This window comes from Coptis chinensis, chromosome 2 (assembly GCF_015680905.1).
Source record: "Coptis chinensis isolate HL-2020 chromosome 2, ASM1568090v1, whole genome shotgun sequence".
In the NCBI taxonomy this organism is placed as follows: domain Eukaryota; kingdom Viridiplantae; phylum Streptophyta; class Magnoliopsida; order Ranunculales; family Ranunculaceae; genus Coptis; species Coptis chinensis.
In genome coordinates, this window is record NC_141457.1 from 66,594,482 (window position 1) to 66,602,600 (window position 8,119).

The following is an 8,119-nucleotide window of genomic DNA, read 5'->3' on the forward strand; positions in this document are numbered from 1 at the left end:
AATTTTCTAACAAATTGTTTTAAATGAAGTTTTAATTAAGCTTTAAAAACCCGTTTTTTCAATTGGGATAGATATTCTGTTTTAATAGGAGAATGATTCCCGTTTTAATTAGATACGTTAGATTTTCGCTTAATTTTCAATAGGGGAGGAATTTTCATTTTAATAGGAGAAGGATTCCCGCTTTAATTAAAAGTGTTAGAATTTGTTTTAATAGAAGAATAATTCTCGTTATAATAGAAAAGAAATTTCCGTTTTTCAAATATGAGAGAAATTCTTGTTTTAATAGGAGATGACGTGGAATTTTAATAGAACTCGAAAAATACCCCTTGTAGGAGCTTTAATATTAAAATATAGATATAGCTTGTAGTCCGTGTATATAGACGCTCTTTTTGAAAACATTTATATTTTTTTAGAAAATTGGGACTACCGTTTTTATTAAACACCGTTTTAATTTTCTAACAAATTATTTTAGATGGAGTTTTAAAAACCCATTTTTTAAATTGGAAGAGAGTTTCTGTTTTTAATAGGAGAATGATTCCCATTTTAATTAGATACGATAGATTTTCGCTTAATTTTCAATAAGAGAGGAATTCTCATTTTAATAGGAGAAGGATTCCCGCTTTAATTAAAAATGTTAGAATTTGTTTTAATATGAGAATAATTCTCGTTATAATAGAAGAGAAATTCCCGTTTTAATAGGAGATGATGATGTGGAATTTTAATAGAGCTCGAAAAATACTCCTTGTGGGAGCTTTAATATTAAGACTAGCTTGTATGCCCGTGCATACGCACTGGCTCTTTTGAAAATATTTAGATTTTTTTTAGAAAATTGGGACTTCGGTTTTAGTCGCTAACCCGTTTTAATTAAGTTTTAAAAAACCGTTTTTTCAATTGGGAGAGAGATCTTTGTTTTAATAAAAAAAATAATTCACATTTTAATTAGATATGCTAGATTTTCCCTTTTCAATGGTGGAGGAATTCCCATTTTAATAGGAGAATGATTTCCGGTTTAATTAGAAGTGCTAGAATTTGTTTAATAGAAAAGGAATTCTCGTTAAATAGGAGAGAAATTCTCGTTTTAATAGGAGATGGCGTGGAATTTTAATAGAGCTCGAAAAATACCCCTTGTGGAATCTTTTGAAAACATTTATATTTTAAAAAAAAAATTGGGACTACCGTTTTAGTCGCTAACTATTTTTAATTTTATAACAAATTGTTTTAAATTAAGTTTTAAAAACCTGTTTTTTCAATTGGAAGATAGATTATGTTTTAATAGGAGAATGATTCCCGTTTTAATTAGATACGCTAGATTTTCGCTTAATTTTCAATAGGGGAGGAATTCTCATTTTAATAGGAGAAGGATTCCCGCTTTAATTAAAAGTGTTAGAATTTGTTTTAATATGAGAAGAATTCTTGTTATAATAGAAGAGAAATTCTCGTTTTTCAAATAGGAGAGAAATTCTCGTTTTAATAGAAGATGACGTGGAATTTTAATAGAGCTCGAAAAATACCCCTTGCGGGAGCTTTAATATTAAGATATAGATATATAATAGCAGTCTCTTTTCGGGCTCATTGGGGTGGTCCACGTAAGCAGAGGATTAAGAAAAAATAGGAGAAAAAAAATAGTAAGTAAGAGTCCCAATTAATTATGTTTCCTTTATATACTAAATATCTTTTCAAGAGTCCTAATTAATTATGTTTATTGTCTCCTAATCTATACACATCCAAACAAAAAATAATAAATATTACAGTAGAGACTCTCTTCTTCAAGAGTCTTAATTAATTATGTTTATTGTTCCTAATCTATACACATCCAAATAAAGAATAATAAATATTACAGGACAGACTCTATTCAAATTAGGAGAAAAATTGCTTATAAAAAAGTTAGAGAAACAAGTTGCGAGAAAAAAAAACTAAATAGGAACTAAAAGTCCTAATTCTTGAACTTCTAACTATCCCATATTCTAGAGTTTTTCAATTTACAACTATTGTGCTGATTTCAAAAGTCTTCTTTCTACAAGCCTTCTTTCTCTACCTCCCCAGTATGTGCTGATTTCAAAAGTTTTCTTTCTTTTGATTTGTGTTTACCATAAAGTTTGGAGTGTTAAGGGAAAAGGTAATACAGGTCTAAGATTGACAAACCATACATTTTACGTATATATACCAACCCTAACTGTTTATCAACTCAGTCTACTTCCTCATCTAGGGAGAAGGTTAAGTTATTTATTTTAGTCGTCACTATCTATATACTATCCACATATTTTAGTATATTCCATAAAAACGTTAGTAAGTGGATCTAAAGCTTTAAACCTTACATGTATAGTTTTGGAGCTTTGAACTTCTCTTTCATATGAGCAATTCTTGATCAATAAATTTTTTTCAAGTAACTATTTTCACTCACCTAATCCTCATCTACTAGATGTATTTTATATAATGTGTTTAAGACTTATATTTCCTTTTTCTATAGTTATTAGCATGCCCCATCCATACTAACGGATAAACTTCTTTTGACATAATAATAAAATTTCAGTGCATCCTAAAGATGTAAATATAGTTACTTATTGATGGATCTGATAACCAAGTGTTTTTTCCCCATATTCTATATTGTTTTTATTTGTTTCAATATGTGGTTGTTATTTTTTATTCTTCACTCTTAATTTCCTAAGACCAATTAATTTCTAGACCAATTCGTGCATGGGTAGACATCAATGATTCTATCCATAATATCTTCAGAAGTTGAAGTAATCCAAACTTACTTTCATGGTTGTTATTTGGTTATATTTGCATAATCTGATAAGTTCATGGTCGTTGTTTAAATTTTGAATGGGGTTCTTGGTGTTAGTAGTGTACTCAAGTGAGAATGAATTACTTTGTACATGTTTAAGATTTGTGTATTAGTAGTTTGCATGCCGATGGTATTTTGGAATAGATAAATTTCTCAAGGAGTGTCAGTGGCGCTGCCAAAAATAAGAGATTCTTACATGGAAACACAAATAGGAGATTCTTCAACAGAAGGTGAGTTAGTAGACTAAATAAGGTTTTCTTATTTTTTAGGGTATATATATATATATATATAATAATAATAATAATAATAATAATAATAATAAGTAAACCTTGCAAATCTAATACGATATAACCGAGTTAGGTTGTGTTTTGTGAAGTTGTTGGACTATATATTCAAAACTTGAATTTGTACTTCTAAATTTTTTTGTCGCACTAATTTTATTTTGTACATATGTCTATGTTGGAACATTTGTGCCGTTCAAACTACCATTCTTCAAATGCATACTTAAACTAAAATGATGTAAATATACATGATAATATAAATACTTGAGGGAAACCAAAAGGTTCCATGATCATGTACCATAATAGTTAAGTAATATGCTCATATGGATTTATTTTCTTAAAATTGAAGTTCAGGCACACAACATAATTCATATATATTTGATATTTCTTAAATTTTGTGAGAGTCGGTTTCCCTGATTTTTCGGTTCACAAGTTAATGTTTAATGTATCTTAAAGTTAAATCAATCGGTACTGCGTTTTTCGACCCAGTTGGGTACGTTTGATTGATTTTCCAACCTGATTGTTTTGTATGTTCTTAGATTCAGGTGTGCTATTAATCTAATATAATGTTGATTTTCTTTCACATGTGTTGCTTTACTATATTTTTGTTAGCCTTAAGCTACTTCATTGGTACTTTCGTCCCACTTACAATTACAAAAGGAAGGATTTCTTAGCACTTGGTTTCTTTTGCAACAAATCGAAGACGAAAAATCTTAAAAATCATCTCATTTTGGGTATGAATTTGAAGGTCTTGGTTCTCCAAGTCATGGCTCAGTCTTGAAGGTTGGACAACTCATTGATGCTTATAGCGGAAATTACGCCTGATCCATATCTAGGTCTACGGAAATTCATTGCTATCATTTGAATCTTGCTTAACTATGCTCGAGTTATCGATGATGGACTCTACAGAGTAGCTGATATATATTTAAAGGCAACTTATCAAACTTTTTGTTTTTGTTAGTGTTGCAGTCTGAATTCATTTCTAATATAGAGTGATGCTGTGATTCAGTGTTAATTTGATTATTTCTTATGCTTTACTTCACTTTAATTTGTGATAGGGTTCTAATTAATAGATTTCTTTCATATAACAAAATTGAAATTTTTATCACAGGTTTGTTTTGAAATTTTTATGTTTTTAAGAGTGATTTTTTTTTTGTAATTGCATTATTAGTAAATTAAGTATTTATTTGTATTCTATCATAGACCACATTCCACATTTGTCTCTTATAGTTTTCAAATATTAAACCATGAAGATGAGTACCTGAGTTTTTTTGGAAAAATGGTCATTGAATCAATAACATATCAGTGCTCATGCTTTTTACGTGCTAACATGAATTAGCAAACGGTGAACATTTTTATTATTTGCTTTGAGGACTGTATATAACGATAAATAATATTGGTTACACACCAACTTTGATAATTATAAGAAAATAAAAAATTGGACACAAATGCATTGAACCAACCCTAAATAATAATTAACGGGAAATAGGATAATAATGAGAAATCGCAAGTTGGATGCAACAACATTGAACTAACCTCAAAGAATGATTAAAGAGAAATCGAAAAATGGATGCAACATTGCATTGAACTAACTCAAAATAATTAACAGGAAATAGGAAAATGGATGCAATACTGCATTGAACAAACCTCAAAGAAAAATTAATGGGTAACCGGAAAATGAATGTGAGTGCATCAAACTAACCTCAAATAATAATTAACAGGAAATCGGAGACTGGATGCAACACTGCAATGAACTAACCTCAAAGAATAATTAAAGGGTAACTGGAAATATGAGACTGGATGTAAATGCATCGAACTAATTTCAAAGAATTATTAATGCAAAATTGAAAAATTGAATGTAAATGCATTGAACCACCAACGTCAAAGAATATTAATGGGAAATCATAAACTTAATGCAAATGCATTGAAGAAACCTCAGAGAATAGTTAACGGGAAATCGAAAATTGGATGCAACATTGCATTGAACTAAACTAAAAGAATAATTAACGGGAAATTGAAAATTTGATGCAAATGCATCGAACTAACTTCAAAGAATAATTAGTATAAAATTGGAGACTGGATGTAACTGTATTGAACTAACGCCAAAGAAAAGTTAACGAGAAATAAAAAACTGGATAAAAATGCATTGAACTAACCTCAAAGAATAATTAACGGAAAATCAAAAACTATATGCAACTGTATAAACTAACCTCAAAGAAATAATTAACGGGAAATAGAAAATTGGATGCAAATGCATTAAACTATCCTCAAAGAATAATTGACGTGAAATTGGAAACTGGATCCAAATGAATTTAACTAACCTTAAAGAATAATTAACGAGAAATTAGAAGCTGGATGCAACTGCACTGAACCAAAGAACAATTAACATGACATCGAAAACTGGATGCAAATCCAGCTAACTAACCTCAAAGAACAATTAATGAGAAATCGGAAACCATATGCAAATGCATCGACTAACCTCAAAGAATAATTAACGAAAAATAAGAAACTTAATACAAATGCATTGAGCTAATCTCAAAAAATAATTAGTGGGTTGAAAATTGAAAATTGGATGCAAATGTAATGAACTAACCTCAAAGAATAATTAACGATAAATTGGAAATTGGATGCAACACTGCAATGAACTAACCTCATAGAATAATTAACAGGAAATCGAAAACTGGATATAACACTGCAATGAACTAACCTCAAAGAATAATTAACATGAAACCAGGAACTGGATACAAGTGCATTGAACTAATTAACCTCAAAAAATAATTGACAGACAATCGGAAAATGGATACAAATGCATTCAATAAACCTCAAAGAATAATTAACGGGAACTCAGAAACTGGATACAAATGCATCAAACTAACCTCAAAGAATAATTAATGGATAATCGAAAACAACATGAAACTGTATCAAACTAACCCCAAAGAAAAATTAACAGAAAAAAAATGGAAAATGGATGCAATTGCATCAAACTAACCTCAAATAATAATTAACGGAAAATTGAAAACTGGATGCAATTGCAAGGAAGTAACTTTAAAGAATAATTAACAGGAAATCAGAAACTAGATGCAAATGAATGGAACTAACCTCAATGAATAATTAACGACAAATCGGAAACAGGATGCCAATGCGTGGAACTAATCTCAAATAATCATTCAGGTGTAATCGAAAACTGGATGCGAATGCATCAAACTAACGTCAAAGAATAATTAACTGGAAATAAAAAACTAGATGCAAATGCATTAAACTAACCTAAAAAATAATTAACGGAAAATTTGAAACTGGATGCAAATGCATTGAACTAATTAAACTCAAATGATAATTAACTTGAAATAAGAAATTAGATGCAAATGCATTGATCTAACCTCATAGAGTTATTAACGCGCAATCCAAAACTAAGTGCAAATTTATGGACTAACCTCAAAGAATAATTAACGAAAATTGAAAAATGGGAAATCAGAAACTGGATGTAATTGCATTGAACTAACCTCAAAGATGAATTAACAGAAAATAAAAAACTGGATACAAATGCAATGAATTGATCTCAAAAAATATTTAACGGAAAATCATAAATTAAATGCTAATGCACTGAACTAACCTCAAAACATTGTTGTTTTATGTGTAGTGGAAATGTTTTAACAAGTATATGATTGGGAATGACTTGCTATTCAAGTATATTTAATATGAATTTCACCTCATTGGGCATTCTTACAAAAATTTTATCAAACTTCTATTATTAAACAACAAAAAGAACTCAAAGGGTTTTTATAAAAATGCGTTATTATTATCATTATTTTTTGGAGTGTGATTTTCATGTTGTAAGAAATTTGGATAAGTGACCAATGTAATATTCATATCTCACAAATGGATCTATCTACATTATTCAAATATTTTTTAGAATAATTTAATATAACGGTACCCGTTCGTAGGATGGGTTCGAAAGCTAGTATGAGTTAAGTGCTAATAATTTTGTATATATAATCTACTAACCATAGATAACATCTTCATAAAAATTTATCTCATTTGGAAATCTCTAACCTAGTTAAAAATCGTTATCAACTTTAACTTTTTTTTAACGACTCAAATTTTTTTATTTTTCAATCATCTTTGGACATAGTTAAATATTATTAAATGAGTTGAAATTTTATAGACGTGATGTTCATAGTTAGTTGAGCACATCCACAGAAAACTAGGTTATAATTCAAGGTAAAATTATAGGGTATGATATAAACTATAATATAAAAAGTGTAGTGAACGGAACCTGAGAGAGAGAGAGAAGAGAGAGATCGAGAGAGAGAGAGAGAGAGAGAGAGACTTCCAAGCCACTCCATCGATTTACAAATGGAATTAAGACCCGATTTTTTGTGGATATGATCTTCTCACAATGGATAGCATGCCCACAAAATTTCATCCTATTTGGATATGTCTAACCTTGTGAAAACTAGTGTTCAATTTTGACCATTTATCTAACGGTCCAGAATTTTCCGATTTCATAATAACATTTTATTAGGTTAGACATATTTGAATGAGCCGAAATTTGGTGGGCATGTTATTCATGATGGAAAAATCATATCTACAATATATCAACCCTTAATTCAACTCGTAGGATACGATATGGCCTTGTACGTTTTGAGAGTGGCTCAGGAGTGGCTCTATATATATAATAGCAGTCCCTTTTCAAACTCATTGAAGTTGTCCACGTCATATGGGGTATTAAGTCCCCTCTCAAGCTCATTGAGGATGTCCACGTCAGCAAGGTTATTGTGAGAAATTAGGCAACTAAATAGGAAGTAAAAAAAATATCACATCGAACAAAACACTAAACCCCTACAAAAACCTGCAGCTAAAAGAATTAAAAATCTTTTTGCTTTTTATATTCCTCTTCTCCAACTTTCATATGACTATTTGTATGTCCGTTAATGCCTTCTACAAGGTGAAGATTCCTTCTTCTTCCACTTCTCCTATACTGACTACTAAAAAAGTTATGAAAAGATTGTATGCTACTTAGCTAGTAATTATTATTGCACCATCTAAACTTGAC